At 41.3% G+C, this 23,862-nt stretch overlaps 1 protein-coding gene across 4 annotated transcripts in view; it reads right to left on the bottom strand.

The window, feature by feature from the left end:
- Positions 1-23,862, bottom strand: part of IGF1R (insulin like growth factor 1 receptor) — a 195,494-nt gene that overhangs the window by 102,688 nt on the left and 68,944 nt on the right. Inside the window, exon 1 of one of the 4 annotated variants that reach the window (XM_054214930.1) lies at positions 9,200-23,814. The exons of the other annotated variants lie outside the window; for them this stretch is intronic. The gene's annotated coding sequence lies outside the window, so the exon portion shown is untranslated. Of the gene's footprint in view, positions 1-9,199; positions 23,815-23,862 lie in introns of those variants that run through there. 4 annotated transcript variants of the gene reach the window in all.

The following is a 23,862-nucleotide window of genomic DNA, read 5'->3' as shown; positions in this document are numbered from 1 at the left end:
GTTTGTTTTTGTGTTTTTCCAAGGCTGCGCTTCAGAGCTCTCTGTTTCCTGAGAAGCAGCAGACAGTCTCCCAGTCCTGCCAAGCAGCCAAGATATCACTGGTCAACAACCTTCTCTGCCATCGCCACAATCATCACTTTTTCGTTTTGCTTAAATTTCCCAGGCTACAAGCCAAGACTTTCATAGGCAATGCATTGCCATTAAGGTGAAGGTTTACATTACCAGTCTCACTGCCCTGGTAGAAGCACCACTGAAAAACACAGCTACTTCTGCCCAACCTGTTTGTCCCAGTCCACTCAAAGCAAGCGGTCAGACAGTCACAGCAGGCACCCACAACCTCTACTCCTGGACCCCATGGTTGTTAGTTCCAGAGCTGGAGACACAGTAGTAGCTACCCTGAAAAACAGCAGTGAGCAAAGGCAAAGAGCGAGCACATCTCGATCTTGAAAATGGCATAGGTCTGTCTGAATCTGTACCTGGAAAGCTGAAAGGTGAAGACAGGGATACAGACACAGCACACAGAGGCAAAGCTGCTAGCTGTGAACTGCTCGTCTTTGTATTATGGAGGAAGAAGACATACAAGGGAGACAGAACTGCCATAAACGTTTGCTGAAAACAAAATTCATCTCTTTCTGAACAGGACTCTTTCAAGACCATGTTACGGGAGCAAATACCTAAACAGTACTGAAAAACTATGTAAACTGTACAATCCAAGGCTGCCAAGGCATTTTGTACTGCCCTTCCCATGAGCCTCCTTTGTAGAGTTTAGTCTTTCGGTGAAGTCAGGGTGCTCAAATTATGATAAAAGTCTCTCATCCCTGGCCATGAGATGTCAAGTCTCCAGTACAGAGTTATGATGATTTGAGAGAAGGACAAACTGCAAGGTTATCATAGATGAGGCCAGTTTCAACCAAAGCAAGTCACCCCCCATGGTAAGCAATTACAATTCTGACCCATGACCAAGCTCACCTTTTTATTTATGGAGAACATTGGGGCATGGAGAGAAGCTACAGTAGTGTAAAAAACAAAAACCAAACCAAAACAGAAAAAAAAAACCAAAACAAACAATCTCACACAAGCAAATAACACCCAACCCCACCCCCCAGCAACTACAACATGGTCTACAGGTCTACACGACCAGAGAAGATAGATGCGCTTACCATGACAAGCCAAGCAAGCACCTCCCTAACTGCACTTGTCCTTGCCAAGGTCACTTCAAAAAGCTCTCTAGGCTACCTGGTATAACTCAGGCTGCTGTACAGGATCTGCTCTTAAATAAATATATATATACACACACACATATATTTAAGAACCTCTGAGTACAATGCCAGCCATTTCTCATGTTTATTATGTTTCTGTTCAACCGGCTGGACCCAGACATGCTTGGTAAAAAATACAGCTGTGTAGAAATCCCATTAAAGGGAACAGTTACATTTTTAATTACCTCCAAGGCAAAAATTCCAGCATATAAAAACACAGAAGGGCCATGTTTTGCTTTGGTGGTGGGTTTTGGCTTGTTTGGTTTGTTTGGGTTTTGGGTTTGGTTATTTGTTGTTGTTTTTTTTTCATTTATTTGTTTAAAAAAGTGCCCAAGTCAGTGGCAATTAAAGAAACTACTTCAGCAGCTTAGAATCAACTAAACCCCAGAACAATACATAATAATATCACACGGTATCACCTTATTTATCAGCCCATTGCTGCTGAAACACAGATAAAAAATTTCTGCCCCAGACATAAATAAGCGAGGGCAAATTTACGTCATGCAAAAAAAGCTCTGCAATGAAAGAAATCAGTGAGACAAGCAGAGATGCAGATAACATGTTCTTTATGTTCAAAACACCAAAGTTGTCTGGAAGCATTGTGTGTATGGCACAGGAAAAAGAATTCACGTGGAGATCACACAGATATTTTAAAAGCAGATGCAGTTAAGATGCGTGAGGACGGAGTTTCTTCTGAAATGTGTGAACTGAAAACAGTATCCACACCAGTAATTCGTGCAGTCTTAACCTGCAGCAAGGTCACAGCTCCACGTACCTACACAGAACTCTGCACACAGCCAGCCTTGGCCCTCTCCACATGGCTTCTCTCTGAAGAATGGGAAGAGTCCATCAGTTTACCCCACAGGCTCGTTTTGAATCTTTAATTTTGTTATGTTGAAGCTGCTCAAATGGAAATCACCTAGCAAGCACAGAATAGAGGCTTAGGTCATACTAGATGTAAAGATCAGAAAATCTGGGATTTCCCCTATCTCCTTCTCAGTCCTCACTTAGTCTACCATTGGCAACAAATGAATTTAATTTCAAGAAAAGATAACCACAAAATAAAATAATATATATTTTCCACATAACAAAAATAACTGACAATTGTTATGGGTTTGTTTGTTTAATAATATATTAATATGAGGAAACTAAGAGGTATTTTCCTTCTTTGTTTCAGCTCAGTTTCACTAAATAGCTTACAAAACCCCCAAAGAACGTGTCTGAAACTGCAAAGCCACAAACACATCCCTCCCCATTTCCCTTCCCAAATCCTAGTCCCTAATGTACAACTAGGTAAATCTCAGAGAAGGAGAAAGGAGTTTTATTAGCAGAGGGCTCAGAATTGGAGGGCAACCACTGAACGCTGCCTAGAGCTAAACCTCTAAAGTTACTCGTTGGCTAAGCGTGCCTGCCTTTGATCGGCGGAGTTCAGAGTCCGCTTACTTAACCTCGACAGGAAGAGCTCACTTATGTGGTGCAAGATGAGCTCTTTCCTACACTTTCTTCAACAGTTTTGTAAAACTGGCAAACTGACAGGCTCTGCACATTTCCAAATATTAAAAATAGCAAGGCAAGAATTTACAAGTAGTGATACTGCTGACGACAACTCACAAACCATCTACCTCCCAAACTTCGTGGGTTTTTTTCGTGAGCCAGGTCCGCAAGAGATCACAAGTTCCGGCATTAAGGGCATCTCCTGAACTAAACCTGATAAGCCCACAATCTCACAAAATACTTAAGTAGCACGTGCTTGGTTGAGCATCCGACCAACATAAATGATGCAGAACTGCAGAGAGAAAAGGTCCTTCCAGAAAAGAAACCCAAAACATTCCAGCATCTTCCTTGTTTGTAGAAAACTTAAATAAAAACTAGCCTGAAAAACCTCCCTGAAACGTTTAGAGCAGGATTTCGCAGATGTCTGTGTCCCACTTTGGTGAGGTCATACTGAACACGTCTGCAGCCTACACTCACACGGAAACAAAGTGTTGATCTGGTTGAATCTCAGGGGGAAAAAATGCAAATAGGACTATAGGCAGGCTGGGGTGGAAGAACAGACACATCTGCCTGGTTCCGTTGCTTTAAAGCTTTCCGTCTGCCGGGTCTTGGAGGTGCAACTCCTATGCCCATACTACACCCCAAGCACTTAAATATTTACATGAAAACTGATCTCAGCACTATATTCTATTATTTGTGTATTGCTCATCATTGAAAAACTAACATAATCGGCAGACATCTTTTGTAGCAACCTGAAGTCTCATTCCAATTGTTATTAGCCAGCCTTTCATTGCCCACAAGACTCTCAAGTCATCTCAGCTTACTCATCCCTTAAGGCTTTTCTTCAGACAGAAACTTGTGTCTACACTAAACTTGTGTTAGTGGATATGAGTCAGAAAGAGGCCCTTAACTCCAACACTAAAAAGGATACACATCTCGGGGAACCAGATTACTCAGTTTTATATCATTAGAAGTTTATCCCTGCTTACTTTGGTATCACCAGAATGAAAAGTGGTCTGGCCAGATTTTGCTCTGGGGAGGGGAGCTCTGCTCAACCCTCTCTGCTCAAACAAACGCTGGTGTTTCCACCTTCCCCTCGCTTCACCACAGCCATCATCATTCGGAGCTGCTCAACAACACATTCAACCAACAGTTCAGCATTTGTCTCCAAAATGTAAAATGCCTACTCAGTTTAAAAATTATTTCAGAATCACAATATTAACAGGAAAAAGGCTCAATGAACCTCTACCCTCACTCCCGGGACAATTCATTCCCCCTAGATACAATTCTCAAAGGATCACATAAAAAACTCCAGGAAATTAGTTTCCCTCACAGTACTTCCCAACCTTTTCATCGGTTTCCCATATCCGGCCAAATAAGGCTTTTAAAGATTCTTTCTGAAGTCACAGGCCAGCTTGGAGATCCCAGTCTTTACTGAGATTTTTTGGGGGTTGGACTATATGACCTTTAAAGGTCATTTCCAACCCAAATGATTCTATGATTTTGCTTATTGGAAAATCTGTCTCCCTACATATATTAGGCACACCTTCCAATATCTCCTAGGAAATTGCCATTTACTTAGCACAAGTTAAGTGGATTAAATCCTAGCACATGCTCAAATGATCAAAATACCAACTTCTTTGGAAATACCAATATATAGTGGTTTGGGTTTTTAATTGTTTTAACCCAGTGTACACTATCCTTTACCTGAAGATGATCAGAAAAGACCAGGCTGTAATTCAGGAGGATGACAAGCAGCAGCATCAGCTTGCCACTAACCTCCACAAATATTTTCACTTTCCTCCAGCCGACAAACAAGCACTGCAGTGGAAGTGCCTTGTAAAAATTCTCATCTAGGCTAGGAGAATGAACTTACATATGGGGAATTTTGGCCACTTTATGGCAGTTCTTATGAGACTGGTTACAGAAAAATGCTGCACTTTATGTAGTAAAAGTGGAAAACTATTAATTATGTTTTGAGACTTCAAAAGAGAGGACGAACAACAACTAACACCATAGCTTTACTGGGGCAAATGAAAACTGCAGTACTGAAACTGTTGAGTATAAACTCAACGAAGTACATGCTACTTCAATATTTTATGAAACTGCTGGCTTAGCTGTCTAAACTGAGGAGGTATTCTTGATGCTGGAACTTGTGATCTCATCTGGACGTGGCTTGGTTTTAAAAAAAAACTAAAATAAAATTTGGTAAGTAGGGGTTTTGTGAGATGTCATCAGAGATATCACTACTGGTAAATAACCTTCAGCATCTAAAAACAGAAAGTTTTTTGAATTACATGCTTTAAACTAAAAGGGGATGCTGCACTGGCTTTAAAAAGCTTACTGTTGGTAATTAGGTTTCTAGTCCTAAACAGCCTCCAGTGCTACAGCTCAAACAATCAGCTTTAACTGAGTTGCCCATCTCTTTGTGTTTTTGTTTTGATAGAGGCTCAATTATGCTCAGGACAATGGCCTGTCTCTTCATTTTGCTGTGAATAGGAAGCAAGGGTGCCATTGTCACCCGGCTTCAATTCAGTCACAACAAAGGGGTCTGAAGTACCGAAAATAATGGGCTACCTAAAGTAGCTAGAAGGAGGAAGGAGGGGGAGCTCTGCAGTAGCCACAGTCCCCCTTCACCCAGCCCTCCCTGTGCCTCTGACCAGGCTGATGCTCTGACAGGAGCCACGTCAGGGCTGGTGACACAGGCCACTGTGCTGCTCCCACGCCTGCAGACAGGGCGGTGAGGGGAGGGGGGCGATGGGGTGCAGAGCTCTGCCCGTGCTTGAGAAACGGGGCGGCCACGGGTTTGTTTTAAAGAAAAAGCAAAACCAGGAGCCATGACCTGTAGCATGCGGGTGAGCTTCATGGAGCGGGGGGTAGGGGGGGGAGGAGGAGAAGAGATGCAGGAGGGCAACAGCGTGGCAGGAGAGTAAATCACAACAGATTCAATTAGGAAAAGGAGGAATGCATTTTGTTTAAAGTAAATAGGACATAGTATTATTAAAACACTGCATCAACTGCACCGAGACTGCAAGGAGTGAATGAAACCTAGTAGCAGGCTGTTACTGTATCCGCATCCCCTCCTCCCCCTTCTGGTGCCTCATTCATAAATGGCCGCTCGGCAGCTCCAGCTGCAGCCCCAGCGCCGGCAGCGCCCGCCTCCCCCCCCCACGGGCTGAAGCAGCATTTCACTGCTTCCCGCAGTCACTCGCTATTCCTCTCTCAAATCTCTTCCTCACCCTGGAATTTGGGAGGGTGGGAAGACTTTTGCAGGCTTGTTTCCCAGGAGTGGCTTTACGGCTGGAGGTGGGACAGGGGGAAAGCCAGCAAGCACAGCCCCGTCTCACCCAGCACCTCTCCGGCCAGCCTCGGCCCCCGCTCCCTCACAAAAAAAGAATTGATGTATGTATTTTTACGGAAAAACAATCAAGACAGACAAGATTTCAAGAATAAATTATCACCTCAAATTTTGCTAACTTAAAAGCAATGAAAAAGCTTTCCTATGGATCCCCAGCTTACAGGCGCGTACAGGTAACTGTTACCCCTTACATTTGCCTTCACGTCATCTACAGCTCAGAATTCCTTCAGAACATTTTAATTAGGCAGAACAAGACTCAAACGTGCCATAACAATATCAGCACTAATAAATCACAGGCAATACAGTACACTGTTTGTAGTTACAAAGGGGAATTTCCAAAATGTTAAAAAAAAAAAAAAGAGGAAGACAAATGAAATAGAAAACGTGCATAGGAGTGAGGAAGATGCATGAAGGAGGGTAAAGAATGCACCTGTTGTGCTCAGGATTTGCACACACGTAGGAATGCTAAGCAAAACATTTATAAGCAATGCCCAAAAACTGAGTAACTAATGATAGATGGCAGAGGAGGCCAAGGCCTGACCAAGGACCTTATTTCATTATCAGAAAATAAATTATTGAAACCGTCACCATCAGTATGAGTTACTCATTTCTGATTCTCCTGCTAAACAAATCTAAATTCCTGCTGAACAATGAACAATTCTCCTGCTGAACAATAAATCAGGAAGTTTTAATCCACTTCTCACAAAGCCATTTAATAACAGACTTAGTTTTACAGCCAACTTTCCAAGAAGATAAGTAATTCCCTTAAGAAAGCAGTTCCTTATTCCAAATTTAGCATAATTTGACAATGTAAAAGATGACAAATAACATCTCTCTTCCGTTTTCCTAAACCTCCAGAGAGGCCCCCAGCCCGAAGAGCAGGCAAGTGACAGCAGGCATTTGACCAACTCACAAGCAGCAAAAGACGGCCTGACCCTGCTCATTTGTTCATTTTACACAGAGTAGGAGGAAAGGAAGGATCCCATTGACACTAGTGGAAAAATTACCCATAGGTATTGCAGAACTAACCCAAGATCCCAGCTACATCTTTATCACCAAAACAATTCTCTCTCTAGACCAAAAGGAAAAAGGGGGGGGGGGAGCCTTGAATTAACACAAGTTCAAACTTGAATCAAACAGATTAACAGATTAAAGGTGCAGATATTTCAGTGACAACATTACATAAAAATGCCCACAGAATACTGTGAGATGGTGAAAGATCCTCAACAGTGATCCATCATCTCGCAGGTATTTCAAAAGAAAATAGGGTTTCCAAACACCCAACCAGATAACCGTTACCACATCTTACCCACCTGCATGTATTCAGTTACCGAAAAGAGGTAGTAAAACTCCTGAGAGATGACTGTTTACTCCACATGTATATCCATCAGCTCAGATCCACAAAAAAAGCACTTAAAAAATGCAGGAGGTGTCCCCCCACTCCCACCCCACCTCTCAGGTTCCATTTCCTCATCTCACATACCCATGAAACCTGGAAGACATTGTTTTTACCCATAGCTGTGCCCTCTGAAGAGCAGGCATATTGCTATCAGATCCAAAGACACAAACCACAGCTGGCATCTCTCCCCAAAAGAGGTACTTGTAAAATATTTTGAGAGTTGCCTATGTAAGTCTAAAGCATATTTCTGGGGAGAAATTCACACTGGCATTTGATGAATACCATTTGCAACTGTTGTTCCCCACAGGTGTGATCAACAAAGATTTCAGACTCCAGAAGAAATCGTTGAACCCACAAGCTCTGCAGGAGGACATTTCTTGATGAATACTCCAGCACCAATTTGCTATGAGCATCGTTTCCCTTTACATTTGTGAAACTGTTTTAATTAAAACAGCACTAGCTAGGACAGAAAATTCTTAGAGCAGAACTGTAATAACGAACTCTCATGTACGTCATCTGTGCCTCCTGCAGTACGGGGCACTTCAACAGCAAGAAGAAATAAAAAAAAAAACCCCAAACACCTAACCATTTGCTAAGCAGAACACATTCCTGTATCTTTACTTTAAGCAGAACAAGAGATAAATCGGGGGTAGCGCTTGTTTAGCTGCTTGTTTGGCCTGATTCGTCTAAACCAAATTTTTTGTTTACCGTAGACACAGACCAAACAGTTACACTTTCTCAATGCACAAGGCCACATGCCTTGAGCTAAGCTATTGTGCACTGACTACATTTTAAAATCACCAACTAAAGTCAGTACTAATGTTTTTATTTTTGTATATATGTATGTATGTATATATAAACATAATACTTATACACACATTATATATGTATATGTATGTATCTTAGCACTGCTTTAATGAACAAAGCAATGTCACAAGTTACAATCAAAGAACCACTTTTACAAGAAAACATACAACACAACGACCAACCTTTTCCACAGTCCTGGCTTGAAACTTCTCCGTATAGAAACATCTGATCATTGCTGCATAGCACAACATCTTAGGAAACAACCTAGTAAGAAGGAAGTTGCTTGATTTTCCCTAGATTTTGCACATCTGCCCCTAAAATAAGTCCTTTGGCTGAGGTATTATGTGACGAGAGAAAGCCTCTGCACAGCCTCGGAGGCAAGTAAAATAGCCCGTTCAGGTTACAAAAACCAAACCAACAAACTTTGGAGCATGGTATCCTTTAAAGCTCTGCTATACCCTGCTCTTTAGTATCAAAAGCAAATTAAACTTTTCAGATAAACAACATATTTGGTTGTTTTTGTAGCCTATAAATCACAGCTCTTCCTCTAGCTCATGAATCAGGTATTTTCACTACGGAAAATATGACAATCTGAAAGAGTCATTCTCTGTCTTAACCTCAATCCTCCACAACCTCCAGCAGCACAAAGATATAGGCTTTTTGTCCTGGAGGGTCCAAAGAATACCCACATCACATGTACTCAAACATTATGACCCATAAAAACACTCCCCAAAACCCTATAGCTAACTTAAAGCTTCTAATACAAAAACCAGAAGTGACAAACTGCCAGTGATCATATTTCACAAGAGGAAACTTGGTATCAAATATCAGCAATCTACCAAGATCGAAGACAACATTTAGGGATGGAAATAACTTGTTCACCTTGAACCAGAAACTCCAGAGGAGACAGCTTGCTATTTAGTATTCATCAAAAGTAATAGTTTTGCAGCCAGCCAGAAAGCCCACATGTTTTTCTATTTTTTTCCTGGGGGTGTCAGCTCAAAGTCTCTCATACAGCTGAGCACTGGCTTATGACTAGTAAAACAGCTTTTATACATTCCTCTTCCACTTAAACATCATTATGTACTTTCTTGCAACTTCACCATGATCAAAGTCCTCACAAAACAGCAAAACAAAATGACAAACAGGATGTACACTTAGAACTCCAGTTGTGCTGGCAAAATACACAGAATCGTTTACGTTTCATTTCCGATCAGTTTGTCCAAAAAGTAACCACTACAAATCACATCTTCACTTTGGCAGGAAAAAAAAAAAAGATAAGATACACAAAGAAAGCAGAGCAAATGAGTTTCCATCTCTATCACAAAATAACAAGAGAGTATTTCTGTTAGCAAAGATATAGCAACTAAAGACAAAAGTAAGGAATTAACATTTCCTGTCACACTGGCAACAACCAGTAGCATCAGAAGGTGTACGGCTGGGAGCCAGGCTTCTCTGCAAAACACTGGAGAGATCACACGCAAAAATCAAGCCAGTGTCAGCTGCTTCCTGTGTCCTAACACTGAACCCCTGAGCACAGTCCTTGAGTCGCAGCTGGAACAGGAACGTCACTTACCTCCATTTTATCTCAGCAACAGGTCACCCATTTTACCGCTGCGTGGACACTGTTAGATTCTTGTACTTTCAATCTTTTCACTTGCCCGTCAGTCCGCTCCTCATCACCTATAGCCAGTATTTCAATGCCGTACTGATAACTGAGCCTGCAGGCGTCACCACTTCATCTAAAAGCATCTATGTGTGCCTCAGTTAAAAATTCACTGAAATGTCCCAGTACTTTCCATAGCTGATACTGGAAAAGAGAAGCAGGACACCTTACAGAGCACACATTTGTTTTCATAGGGAAAGAACTGGTGCCAACTGAAGTTAGTTCTCACTTTCCTGAAGTACTCAGCTGATATCAACAGGGCTGTTCACAAATTTGAAGTGTAGTACGTTCCTAAAGCATTTGCTGAAGACAAACATTCAGATATCAGCTTGTTTTTTAACTGAAATTCTCAACTAAATGATTTTGCTGTGTGTGACAGTGACAGGCCAAACACAACAGTGGAGGAATTTGGTTTCTCTCTACGTATCATTTTCTAATACTGTTATAGAGCTGCTTCATAATATGATTACATTCACCTGTCAACTTTCAGATTAATTTGTTGTGGTGTCAGATTCCTGTAGGAAACTCCTTGGGCATCCTTTTTTCTTCTAATTCCACCGCATGGAAGATGCTGACTTCTGCCTCCCCAACTGTCTTCTAATTTTACAAAGTCCTCTTCCAAATCCTCTTTTTTCATGTTGATCACTGGTCACCCAACATAACATGCACAGTACACATGCAGACAGCTCACCCTTGCTGTACGAGCAAGATCTGGATGTACCTACAGGAGGGAGATCATACTACTCATGTAATACTTTATTCTACTTTCTCACTGCGGCTCAGTACCTCAACCAGCTGCAGCAACAACAGCAATCAAAATGGAAAACTCAGCAGGGCACCGAACCTGTTCTCCTATATAGCTCAAGAGCTACCCAGTGCATACAATAGTTTTAGTAATTATCATAAACCAGTTTTACCCCAAACTGTCAGCTCTAGGCAAGTATATGTCCAAGGTGGGGGAACTTCCCCAAACTTATTTGGGCATAGTATTTAGCTGATTTAATTTGAAGCTGCTTTTCCCTTCAAAACACACACGCCTACTCAGCAAACCATAACCACAGCTGACTCGGAGGAGGAGGACAGGCTCCTCAGCTTTTTTTCTTCCTGTACAAGAGAAAAACAAGAGGGCACAATATTCATTGCCTCCCTCCTTCCTCCCAATCACAGCCAGCTCAAACAACACCGGCTCCTAACCAGAGCCAGGAGAAACCTCTTTCTGGGATACAAGCAACAACAAAACCCCTGGTCTAATGGCAAACAAGCATCCTCAGTTCAAGTCTGGGGAGGCTCCGGGTTTAAAAAAGCTGCATGGAAAGCCAAACTCCATGTCATTCCTCTTCCCACACACACACACAAAGGGCAGAAACAGGCCACCCTCTCCTTCCCCCCCTTTCGAGGTGCCTCACGCCGACACGCTTGCCGAGACGAGGTTGCAGCGCCTGGAGCAGCTTAAAACAGACACAGGGCCTCGCAAAGGCGGGAGAGAGAGGCACCGAGTTACCCTCCCTAGTCACCACTTTTAAAAGCACACGCTCCCCGTCTCCTCAGCACTTCATCTGCTTCACCCCTCTTGTTGCTGTTTGTTTTCATGACTTCTGAGTACTGAAAGAGCCGGCCTGCCATAACCACACCCTGAAATCAAAAAAAAGTCATGAACACAGACTGATTTACATGCATGCACTTCTTTGAAAAACACATCCTTGGCACGTAAACATCCTCTGGTACGGCAAAACACCACCTCTACTGAGAGAGCTGCAGCAGGAGAACCCGACTGCTCAGTCGGCCACCTGGAGCAGAAACCGCACTTCCAGCTTCCCAGTAACATGGAGGAAGAGTCCTCCTCAGGTATGGGTGAAAGGGGCAGCTCTGGGGAGACATCACAAGCCTTTTTGAGGCAACGCTCACTGATCTTTATGCAAAAAAGCCTCCGACGTCTCAAAAAAGTGCAATAAAAAAAAAATCATACAAAAAAATACAATCACAGAAACCTGTTCTCTGAAGCATTAAACAGACTTTCAGTCAACAACATAATTACTTTCCTTTCTAAGGAATCAAAACTGCAAATGAAGCACGGAACACAGCTTTTTCTGAGGATATGAAAGTGTTTTCTTTGTACAAGATTTCAAAACACTCCTGAGTGAAATTTTCATTTCAGACAGGGGAAAGCGGAAACACACATGACAGTACCACGCAACTTCAGGCCATCAAAACAAGCAGGAGCGAGGCACAGTTCCTGCAGACTTTGCCTCGTCACTCCCTTGCTCTAACCCCAGGCATTAAACCCGAACAAAGTGCAAGAATAAGATTTCCAGGTGTTTATTTATTGATTGGACTCGGGAAAAACACCTCACAAAGCTTTGACGTCCCGGTCACACCAGACTTGTTTCTCTGTGCAGCCGCTCATTCCCTGCAACGCTGAGTACAGGACACAAGCTTTTGAACTGACCACCTCATGACAGGAGCAATTTACAAAACAGAGAGCAATGAAAACTTATTCCTGCACAGTTGATATTTTTATACTTCTGGGAAGTCACTAGAAATTTACTTTTCCTAGCACTTTTGACTTTGCAGTGCTTTAAAATCCACACAGCAAATATGACAGAAGCACACTACTCCTATATGGGGTGCAAATCCATTTCAGCCCCACTTGGCCACTCTTCTAAAGGATTCATGGATTTTAATAACCCCTGAAATATGTACTGTTACTACTCACAGCTACACAAGGAGGATTTGCATAGAGGAACTTGTCATTTTGCCCTTGCAAGACAATGAGACGCTGTGTCAGGCTGCGATAAAGCATCCAATTGGTCAGACACTTCGCTCCCAAGCCACAATAAATAACTTATTTCATCAGCACAAGGTTGCACGTTATCATCAATGCACTATCTTAAGGATTTTCTTCCAAACTATTAAACGTGGTTGTCTCAGCCAAAGCACAGTATCAGGGAAACCAGCTGATTTCAGGGAAAAAAATGTCCAGTTTAATCAATTTGCATATTACCAACAAACACGCTTCACAGAACTTCCTTTGGGCTGTAAGTTTCTCTGAAGTCTTAGCCCAGAAGCATTTTTAACCAAAAATCCCTGGTTTAAAGATCTGTCATACAAGTTATATCAAGTAAAAGAGAAGCTTTTGGAACAGCTTAAAATTACGATGATGTTATCCTTTTACAGGTCATAAACTCAATGCAGAAGAGTAACCATATCTGACATTTGGAGAAGTAGGTTAAAAGACAACAGCTCCTCCAAAGATGTCACACCAGCTAGAACAAGTCTTTTGAATTGAAAATGAAACAAACGAACATCCTTAGAGTACGCCTATACCATATGCAGTTTTATTTCAAGCACTTATTTCTGCATTCCTCAAACGCCTCCCTGATTTTGAACAGAGCATTAATTTCCTTTGAATGACACAGTCAATGTTGTCAGCATTTACTGACACTATTTTTCAGGTATATTTCATAAATCACACCTCAGAAATTCAGGAAAAATAATCACCAAGGCTGGAAAGCATCTCCTGGATCTCTAAGCCTTGCTCACCCACTCCCCACCACAGCACGGACTCGATAAAAGCTTATATACCACCTTCCTCCAGTTTCAGAAGCAAGGAAACTTTTCCAGCTACTCTCAGGAATCCTCCAGTACAGCACAGAGTCACGCATGCTGTGAATGGGTTGCTGAAGAACTATCTCCAGCAACGTGACGTGAAAGATGTCCTGAAACCATAAGATGCTCGTATCAAACATTCCTCTATGACCAACTTTGATTTCTCTGAACTTCCCTTTGTTTTTTAACACAGGGATTCAGAGCACTCTACACAACAGGACCCATCCCTGAACAGCTCTCCTGCACAATGGGTTTCCTGGATTTTTATGTTTAAGGTAGGAGGAGCTGCTGGAGTTAACACGAGCTTAATTACACTACTGAACTACTCATCATTATCAGCTCAATTTCTGGCAGCAGCAGGTCCCCACTGAGCAGACGCTTGCAGCTGTTAGGCTTGCTGCTACTCCGTGATGCTGAGATTAAAAGCAATTTCAGTCATCGTTGTGTCCCCCCCAGTGAATACAATACTACCAGGAAAAAAAATAAAAATTAATGTAACTGACAAGCTGCTATCTACTGCTCTCCTCTTCTGCCACAAGTTCTTACCAGTAAGGACTTGTATTGACTACAAAAGCTAGAGAAAACGGTGTCATCACCACATAATATAAGATATCAGGCTACCTGCTAATTTCGGCTACAGAAAGAACTTGTTCGTGGAAAAGGGAACTAATACAGAGCAGTACAGGTTTTGAGCAACTAGTGACTCCAAGATGCACAGCCAGGTGTTCAAGCTCAAGCTTTTCAAAAGCCAAAGACAAGCAGAGCTCAGGTCTCGGCCTTTCAAAGGCACTTCTGTGTACGGCAAGAGCCTAGAATCAGTAACTTGGAAAAAGCACATTGATCCTACACCCAAAATACCAGCACTGGTATCTGATAACACAGACATTGCCTATGTGTGGTTTTATACTTAGTAAAATACAGGTTGCTTCTGCATCACCAACGATCCCTAAGTTAAATTAAAGGGATACATGAGACCACTGCCAGCTCTGGAAAGATGGCATTCCTGACACAGGCTCGTGCAAGGGTGGGCATGTGCAATGAAACTGCCCACAGTAACTGAAAACAAAGCAGCTTAGGAGTCAAAGCCTTCGAGTCCTGCACTGCAAATCAAGTTCTCACATTTCCCCCAAATTATTTCCCCAAATTTAAATGCACAGATGAAGCAAGACTGAATTCATTATGTCTCCACAAAATCATACAGGCTCTTGCAGACACATACAAATGCAACACTCAGGTTTGCACGTCCTTTACAGCAGGGAAAAACAAGACACAACCAAAACCCACAAGTCCCCATTTCATCAGTTTTCTAACCCCAAACTCTCACTTCCACGCAGCTGAACAGCTAAGCAGCAGATACGCACTACACACTGCATACCCCTTCTGTAAGAATGATACCATTCAACATGTCACACCAAAACTAAGGACAGACTGTTCAAGTCAGGAATTTCAGGTGTTTGGAGTGGTGACAAAAACTTAAAATTTAAAAAACTGAAATGTTTACAGTGTATTTTGTTACTTCTAATTGCACAATGAAAACAAAATCCTCCATTAACAATTACTTTGAATATAAGAACCATCAAGACTTTTCAATAAGAAGTGACTGCTAATGTTAAATAACTTCCTTGGGGGACTTTTTAACTCTTATTCAAAGGGAAAAGACAGTTAAAATTTTGTTTCCTGCAGCCAATTTGGCTAAAGATGCATTTAACTGTCTACATTTCTTAAAGTCCAAGGAGTGGGAACTAGGGAGCTAGGTAATTCTTGAGCTACCATCTAAACTGCTGACTGTCCTCAAGATTTTTTTCCACACGCTACACTTTATTGTCCTTTACTTCAAAGCTCTGCAAATTCAGGAGCCTGAAATACACTGCAGTTTATAATACTTCCAGTTTCTTAGATCTAATTACAACCTGAGCCACCAATGCAAGTTCACTTCCACTTCTGCCACCCAAAACAAAGTTCACGTTTGTGTTCTTAATCCACTGACTACATTTGCCTATTTTAAAGTAGCAGAAATTATTTTTATTGTTAGAAGTAACTACCATAAATCAGTCGGGAGGTGCAGTTAAAATACCACTTGACTGTATGATAAACAGACAATAAGAAAAATAGATGATACAGACTGCAACTAGACAGAACATCTATCAACTTTCATCTCTTTTCTAAAGTAAGAATCCAGAAACAAACTACTTACAGAGAACAAACACATTATTCATTTATATGTAACATTGTGCACATACATAGAATACACTATATACTCATACATGATCACAATATCTTCAATCTGTAAATTAGTGTATTTGAGTGCTTGTATTTTGAACTGGACAGCAACACACAAACAGCAGCAATTAAACCACCAAAGATGGGGTTATCTTCACTCAACTGAGGGGTTAAAATTGTTTCTACAAAATAGCTTATTAAGTAGATTCAGCATCAGCAAACAGTTACCACCTGCAGCATTGCTTTGCAGTGGAAGGAATGGACTTACCAATTCTGTGTTTGACCCCACTTTGAAGCATGTGCAAACAGTCCTATGGCCATCAGAGGTTTGGCAAAATTTAAAGACTTCATTTTAAACTGTCCGGGTGAGAAAAAAACAATGAAAATAACACAAGAAAGGTAAAACAGCGCTACAGCAAAAGGATGGACAAACCAACACCCCATAACTGTGACCGGCCAGTCAAGTGGGTGGAGAAGAAAAACTCACCCCCCCCTTAGAAACAGGAAAAGTTATACTGTAGACCAGTCATCAGGAAACCGTAGAGGAAATGAGCAGGTTTATCTCATTGAGCCCCTAAAGACTTTTCAGGAAGTACTCCAGGAAGCAATGAAAGGCTTCCCAAGCCAGCCGTGGCTGCCAGGAGAGATCCAGCAGCCAAGCAAGCTCTAAGATGGGAGGGAGAGAGGTCCAGGTGGTAGATCTGAAGCCTCCTTCCCTCCAGGGAGCAATAAATAGGCTTTACCATGTGGGATGGACTCTATCCCCCCTCAACAGGCTGATTTGGCCAAGTGCAAAAACCTGCCACAGATTACGGACAAGAATCTTAGCCAACATACAAAGGAACTGAACTTAAGGGGGAAAAAAAAAGAAAATAACAAATTCACAGTCTATTTCCATCTCTTTTAGTAACACGAGACACTGCTTATTTCAACAGCAAGCAAAAGCTTTCAGTACAGTGCACGAAACGTTAATGTTTTCTGTTGCATGGGTTTCAGAACTCTGCTATTGCCTTAAGGGAAATTCAAAACCACTGTTCAGGTACTGCATGGCTTGCGAGCCATCCAGCCCAGCTCGCCTCTCCTGCACCACTGACAAAAATGCAACATTCAGGTGACTAAAGCCATCAGATATGCTTCTAAGTGTTACCAACTGTTGCTCCAACTGCTGCTCTGGCAAAGTGCTGAAATGGCATCTGACACATTTAAGGACATTTACCAGGCTCTGGAAATAAAAAACAAAGCAACCTTGCTGCTCTAAACGCAGAGCCCTGGGTTTCATACACCCATGTTTTCAAGTGGAGTCAGGACACCAGTGAACAAGGCACAAAAAGGCACCTGGACTGTCTCAGCACCTTTTACAGACAAAAGGGAAGAACCTGCAACACAGCTCTTTAAACCTGAAAAAGACTAAGTAATTGCAAGAACACCTGCACTTTTAAGACATTCAAGCCCATTTTCAAAACTATTTGCTATTGATGTGTATATACACATCATTGATTCAATAATAAACTTGGAAAGACCAAAATGCATAGGTACATATTACAAGCAAGTCATCTACTCTTCACAGATTTGTACAAAGTGAAAATCCTAGACACATACACAGCACCCTTGGACTAGAAAATTTGTTTCAGGCAAAACAGATGCTGTGCACTCTCTCCAAGGCCATCTTACAGGGCACTACTGGACACTGGAGGGATTCACTTCCACAGATTAATTTTACCTAACACAAGTGTCTTGGAGAGATGGTGAAGACTTTTTGATTCGCTTCCTGTTGGGGTGTTTCAAGAGGTTCTTTAAAACATATAGTTATTCTAGAAGTCCAGAAAAAAAAGGGGGGTATGGATGTTTGCACAGCTCAGGACAAAATCCAACTACGAGTTATTCCGAAAAAAGCATTCTCCTTTCACTGCTCCCCTTCAAGAGCTGAAAGTGAAATCATCATAGAAACAAAACCCATCCGAGTCAAGAGCATGCTTAAGAGACAGTTGATTAGTCATAATAAAACAAAATGCCTACGCCAGATAACAGACACATAAAAAGCCCTGCCACACACACCAAGCAAGAATTTTTGCAATAAATTTGTGAATAAATGACACTTTTTTTTTTTTTTTAAATCACCCATTTTTGGTCTACCTTGGCCACGAAGTAGTATCACAATACACTATATCGCTGCTTGTTGTGTCAGGATTTGAAGACATTTAAATTTAAAGGACAGCATATCAAAATAATTTCAGATCAGCAATACACAAGGCTGGAAGACAAGTACTGAGATTATTAGAGAGCTGAATAAATGTGGCACAGGCTCTGCTTCTAATGCAGCCACAATACATCCTACAGTTCTTGGGGAAAACTCCAAATGCAAAAGCTACACAGGAAGCTGTGCCATCTACACATCCTTCTCCCAGATAAGCTGGATATATTCTGTACACCCAGGAAGGAGAGGAAGAAAGAAAAGAAAAAAAAAAAAAAAGGTTTATATTCATCTTATGAATTAGCTTTTCACAAGCCCTGTTACAAGCTGTCCATAGAGCAATGAATATTTACTACCCTGTAACCTTAACTCCTAGCAACATATTAAAATTCTCAAGTATCAAAGATGCTGCTTACCAAAGCCTATGCTGTCTTTAACAGTGAGTGGAAAACATATCTATGCATTGCAAGTTAATGCTTACTCATTTCTTCCATTCAAACTTGGCAAGTGATCTCTGCACTTAAAGATTTTCGTTTTAGCCAAGCAAAGAAGGAAAAATTTTTGCAACACCTCAATGAGAAAAACCAGCAGGCAGATTGCAGACAACCAGATACCAAAATAAATCCTTGGTAAAGACTACGTTTGTTCAAGTAATTCGTGAAGAGGCAGAAAGAATTTGAGGAATACCTGCTTGATAGATCAAAATTCAAGTGAAGTGATAACAGAAACATTTAACTGTTTACATTCACTTTGTTTTCAGCCTTTTTTTTTTTATTAAACTGCTGTACTACATTAAGCAAACTGACTCCCTTTGAGAAAACTGCAATTCCTCACTCTAACCCTTTTAAATGTGGACCATGTTTTCCACAGACATCCTGTAATTCCTGTACCTTCACCTGACCATATACTGCCTTTTCATACTCAAAACATACTCTGTGTATGCAGAAACTAAAACCGTGGCTGGTGAAACCTCTGTCGTTACTTCTCCACACAGCTTTCTCATGTTCTCAAGTTAGGAGTAGTCATCACGGCTCTAGAATGCACTTGGGAAAAGCACGTCTGGTGGTTATGTCAGAGGACAGAAGGTCTGGCATCGGACTTCTATTTCAAGCAACGTCAAGGACCGTGACCTTGAACAAGTCACTTCACCAGACGTGAAGGTACAGACTTCATTCAATGTGCAAGGAGGAGTTGCAATGCTTCGAAGTTTTAGGTCCTCCTTTCAAAAGCAAGGGGTCAGTCTGAAGAAAGGAGTGTTTTCAAGTACCGGGTTAATCATACTACAGGTATTAATTTTTTTCTTAGCTCAAATTGATACCTATCCTAGGAGAAAGAAAATATGCAAGGCTCATTACTATAAAACACTGAATTCTTGAGTGCTGGTGTTAACTACTGTTGTTCGTAATTATTCACCTATTTCTAATCAATCATCACAATTGAAATCGACTTGGCATACATTTCACGTCTTCTCTGCAACATTTACTTTTTCCTCCTGCTTTTCAGTAAAGTTAAATGTTCTCCACCCCAAAATTCACACTTCCCAGTTTCACTTTTCAGCTGCAAACGCATTGCAGATCAGTGCTGCTGGGCTGGGGCTGATCCCTCCATGGATGAGGATATAAACCAACAATTTTTGACTAAAAAAGAAACATTCTTATTCTTATCAGGCAATTCCACTGCCTGGTTTCTCTTCTTACTTTTTAAGTAAACAGGACTTAAATTTAGGGCTAAAACTAATTTGACAGTGACCCTGTTATAACAACAGTACTTCAAGTGCTCTACAGTCCAGTGCCAGTTCAAAGTTTCAATTCTGGCCAGCTGACCACTGGAGAACTAAATTAGTATTTCATTACTAAAATAAATTCAAATAAACTATTCTGGTTTGAACTCTACATCTTTATCACGAACACGAGGCTAAGCAAACATATTTTTTCCAGAAAAAGAACATCCGTAAGTTCAAAAGCAAACGGTAGGTTTCAATGGAGGAAAAATATTATTCGAGCATCCCAGTTAACCACAGAACGTCACTGCCCTTCTGCTCCCAGCACACCAGCAGAGCAGTACTTCAGTCTTAAGAGGATTTGTTTCAGCCCCTTTACACTACATAGATTGGAGCTGCCAAATTATTAGAAACGAGTTTAAAGATCGTTTATCAAACATGCAATTTTATTTGACCCCCCTCACCAATCCACAATTTTTATTTCTTTTTAACCGCAGAAGTGCAGAAAACACTAGTCTTAAATGCAGGGCTGTGACTACAAGCCTCTGACAACACAGAGGAAAAGGTTGCCCTGTCCTTGCGTGGATTCATCTGTCATTCCAGACAAGGTTCCTTTATTTACAAAATTTGCGTGGCGGGACACAGCTTCACTCCGGGATTATTTTCTATTTCCAGGTAGCAAAGCTGTCCCCGAACAAACTGCACTATTTCACAGCTATCTATAGCACACATCAGGCAGCAAGTAATTTTAATCCCAAATCCTCTTCCCCCTTCATTATCCCCGAACTGACACCAACAGCTTTCAGAAAAAGCATCTCTAACTGAGAAACTTTGATGAAACAGAGTCCATGAAGAAAAAAACCCAACTACTAGATTATTCCCTGGGCTAGAACATGAACCTTGCAGGCTTTGTCAGAGTCTCTACTTCTGCTCCTGCTATCAGTTAGAAAGGGCACACCTCCAAAAGCAATGCCTTTTGTTTGCATCTGGAAAATCTGAATCACTAAGCTCCAGAACTCAAACAGCTTTACACAAACATATCTCAGCCAATGATAAGAAATTTTAAAATCTAGTCTTCATAATGCATGTAAAAATAACTCTGCCTGTACACCTGAAACCAACAAAACACCCTGCCACCCTCATCAGCCCATTCATACCCTTTTAGATGTGATTATCTATATAGCACTGCTGGTCACAAGTGCCAACAGCAGGCTCAATCACAGGAAGCTGTTTTGGTGCTGCCATCTTACAAAGTCTGTGACTTGCCCACAAGCTCCACATCTTCCTTTCTTGCTTTCATACCACCTCACTCCCAGCAAATTTCCCAAAAGGAAAACAAGGTGTGAACAAATTTATTTGCCAAGTTAAGTATCCATAACTTGTTCCACATTCCTAAGCCCTGCTCAGAAAACATAACCTTCATAACTGAGAACAAAATACATGCAAGAACATAAACCAATGCAAAAAGCAGACTCTAATTTTAGATATTCAGTTCATATTAAACTAAATCTATAAAAATTATTTCAGCCACTTAACTTCAAAAGGCTTTTTTGCAGCAAGTCCTGTTTAAGTTTTCCTTAAGTTTTCCCCTACTTAATCAAAACTTAATAAATAGTTTTCGTTGTTTTTTTTTTTTTTAATTTAGTAAGAGCATTTACAGAGCTGAGATGTGCCCCAAGAACAAGATTGCGAGAATGGTGAAAGTGATGCCACTTGTAGATTTTATTTTTTTTTTTCTTATTTTGAAGCGTTCTGTAACTACATTTTATTGACTAGCCACTGAGTGCTAGTCTTCGTGTAGTTCAGCAATGGTCTATTTTCTTGTATCAATTACTAAGAAATTCAAAAGTGAGAACTGAGCTTTACATCACAAGTTCTCACACTCCCACTGAGCAGCTACTACAACTGAAAAACTGCAGAATCTCAGTATTACAGCGCAAGCAGGGGGAGCGAGAAAGGAGGGGACAGAAGAAAACATGAAGACAGACCACATACAAGCTCCTCTGTCCACAGAGTGGCAGAAGCTACACTGAAATCAATGTCACCAGCCTTAACCTGTGTAACTAAAATTATAGCCGACTGTGAAGGAAGATTTCTTTGAAGAGTACAAGAGTTAAAAACTTAAATTCTTCTCTAGTTTTCCTCCAGGACTCAAAAAAACCCTCCAGTATTTGAGAGATTTCTGACTAATAACTTCTACATTTATGCCTAGTCTCATCCCAGCAGAACATTTAGTATTTCATGACTAACACAGACCAATGGATAGAGAGATGCTCTAAGGATGGCTGCATTTCAGTAACAAGAGCAAAAATTTGGATCGCCTTCTCTGTTTAAAACCATTTCCAGTCTCCCAGTTAATGAAGACAAATCTATTCCACGCACCTCAAATACCCATGGCATTTTGTTTTCTTTGTTTAGCTGAAACAAAAAAGCATGCTGTCAGTCACTTTTTGTAGGTGTTGATACTCTAAGCTAAAATATCTAATGTATGGTTACTCATAAAAATTTGAGTAATAAAAATTCGTTTATCTCTGTATATACACAGTAAGAAGTGCATTCCTCACCTGTATTTCAAAATGAAATTGCTAAAGGAAAAGTTTAACAATGGCAAGTTTTTCCTTCTAATTCACAGCCCCTCTGCTGTACTACTAGGACAGGACAGCAACTCCCCATCGCCCAGCCAAGGCTAACTGAATGCAGACTTAGAGGCTTCCCTCCACCCCAGGCAAAAAGGTCACATACAAACAGCTTAAGACCTCCAAACATTCAGAGCCACAGGCCAGGTTTCAGCCCTGGCTCTCTATTCCTTGCATTTCAAAGCAAATCATAACATAATCCCCTAAGTACTTTGAGTTTCCCAGGCTACGTTTGTTAAAAAACAGAGCACAAATAGAACTTTCTAGGGATTTTGTCCCTGTACTTTGACTACCTCCAAATTAATAAAAACATTCTGTCTTCAAAAAGACTGTTTACTGGAGACGTTTACTGAATCAGAGGGACAAAATAACTGAAAAATTGGCTTTTCACCATGACAAATAATTCATGGGAAATGTTGATTATCTTTTTCTTCGTTCTTTGAAAAAGAAATGTGAATACATTGTGTAGTACACCAATCCTATAGGACTGCTTTGAATATAGAAGTCATCACTGAGATTATAAACTGATCTCTACAAAGCTCAAATTCTCCTCCTCTATTGATAAAATGGGGCAGAGGATGTTAACCTGGATAGTACAGCCAGCATATTGAAAAGACGAACAGAAACCTTAACTCATCTTTCCTCTTTTCTGGAAATTCACACTCTCTGGGATAAACAGCTGTTTAATCTCCTACTCTTTTATTGAGGTCAGTCTTCCTACGACTACATGCAAAGGCCCTATTTCACATAGATTTAAACATTACCATGGCGTTCCTGTCCCTTTCTGCCTCCAGGAAATCTGAGCAATTTGCAGAAAGCATTCCTACTGTTTCCCTCCTCCTCCTCTACTCCAGCAAGCTGCTACGGCACTAGAACCAGTGCATTTAAGCGTATACAAAAGACAAGGTCTCCCAAGGATATCAAAATCACTTTTCCAAATGCAATTAATAGCAGCAACAGAAGCCACTGCCATTTTTCTCCTGCTGAAGGTTACCATCCCAACTGCAAAGATGAGGGAGGAACCGCAGGAGCACTCCCAACCCCCTGCAGAAGTTCGGGCCAGCCCCGCACTTCCCATCACTGAGGAGGTTTAGGCAAACCTGACTGACTTTGCCTGGAGGAAGCGAGCACTCCAATTATTCCACCAGCTCTTGAGAGGAGGTGGAGCAACTGCTGGCATAGGAGCAATAGAAAACAGCTGGGAATCAGCAAAGTCTCAACAAGCACAGGATGTAGATGGACAACAGCTAAATTCATTTACTGAAATGACTTAAGCTCTTTTGTAAGCTTTAGCACTGGCCTCAGATATGCCAGATGATACCCTGGTTACTCAACCTCAAGCATTCCAGGCAAGGCAGAAGTAAAACACTGAACACCCTTCCCCTTCTGCACCTCCTCCCACCCAACCCCCAAAAATCCCCTCTCACAGACTGAAGGCAGGTTTAGGGTTTCGCCAAGGAAGAAAAAAAAAAAAAAAAAAAAAAGAGTTGGCAATTCCCGCCACAC

The sequence above is a fragment of the Rissa tridactyla genome, chromosome 9 (genome assembly GCF_028500815.1).
Source record: "Rissa tridactyla isolate bRisTri1 chromosome 9, bRisTri1.patW.cur.20221130, whole genome shotgun sequence".
Classification (NCBI taxonomy): domain Eukaryota; kingdom Metazoa; phylum Chordata; class Aves; order Charadriiformes; family Laridae; genus Rissa; species Rissa tridactyla.
Note: the sequence above shows the minus strand (reverse complement) of the source record. Positions and strands in the feature narration are given on the sequence as shown.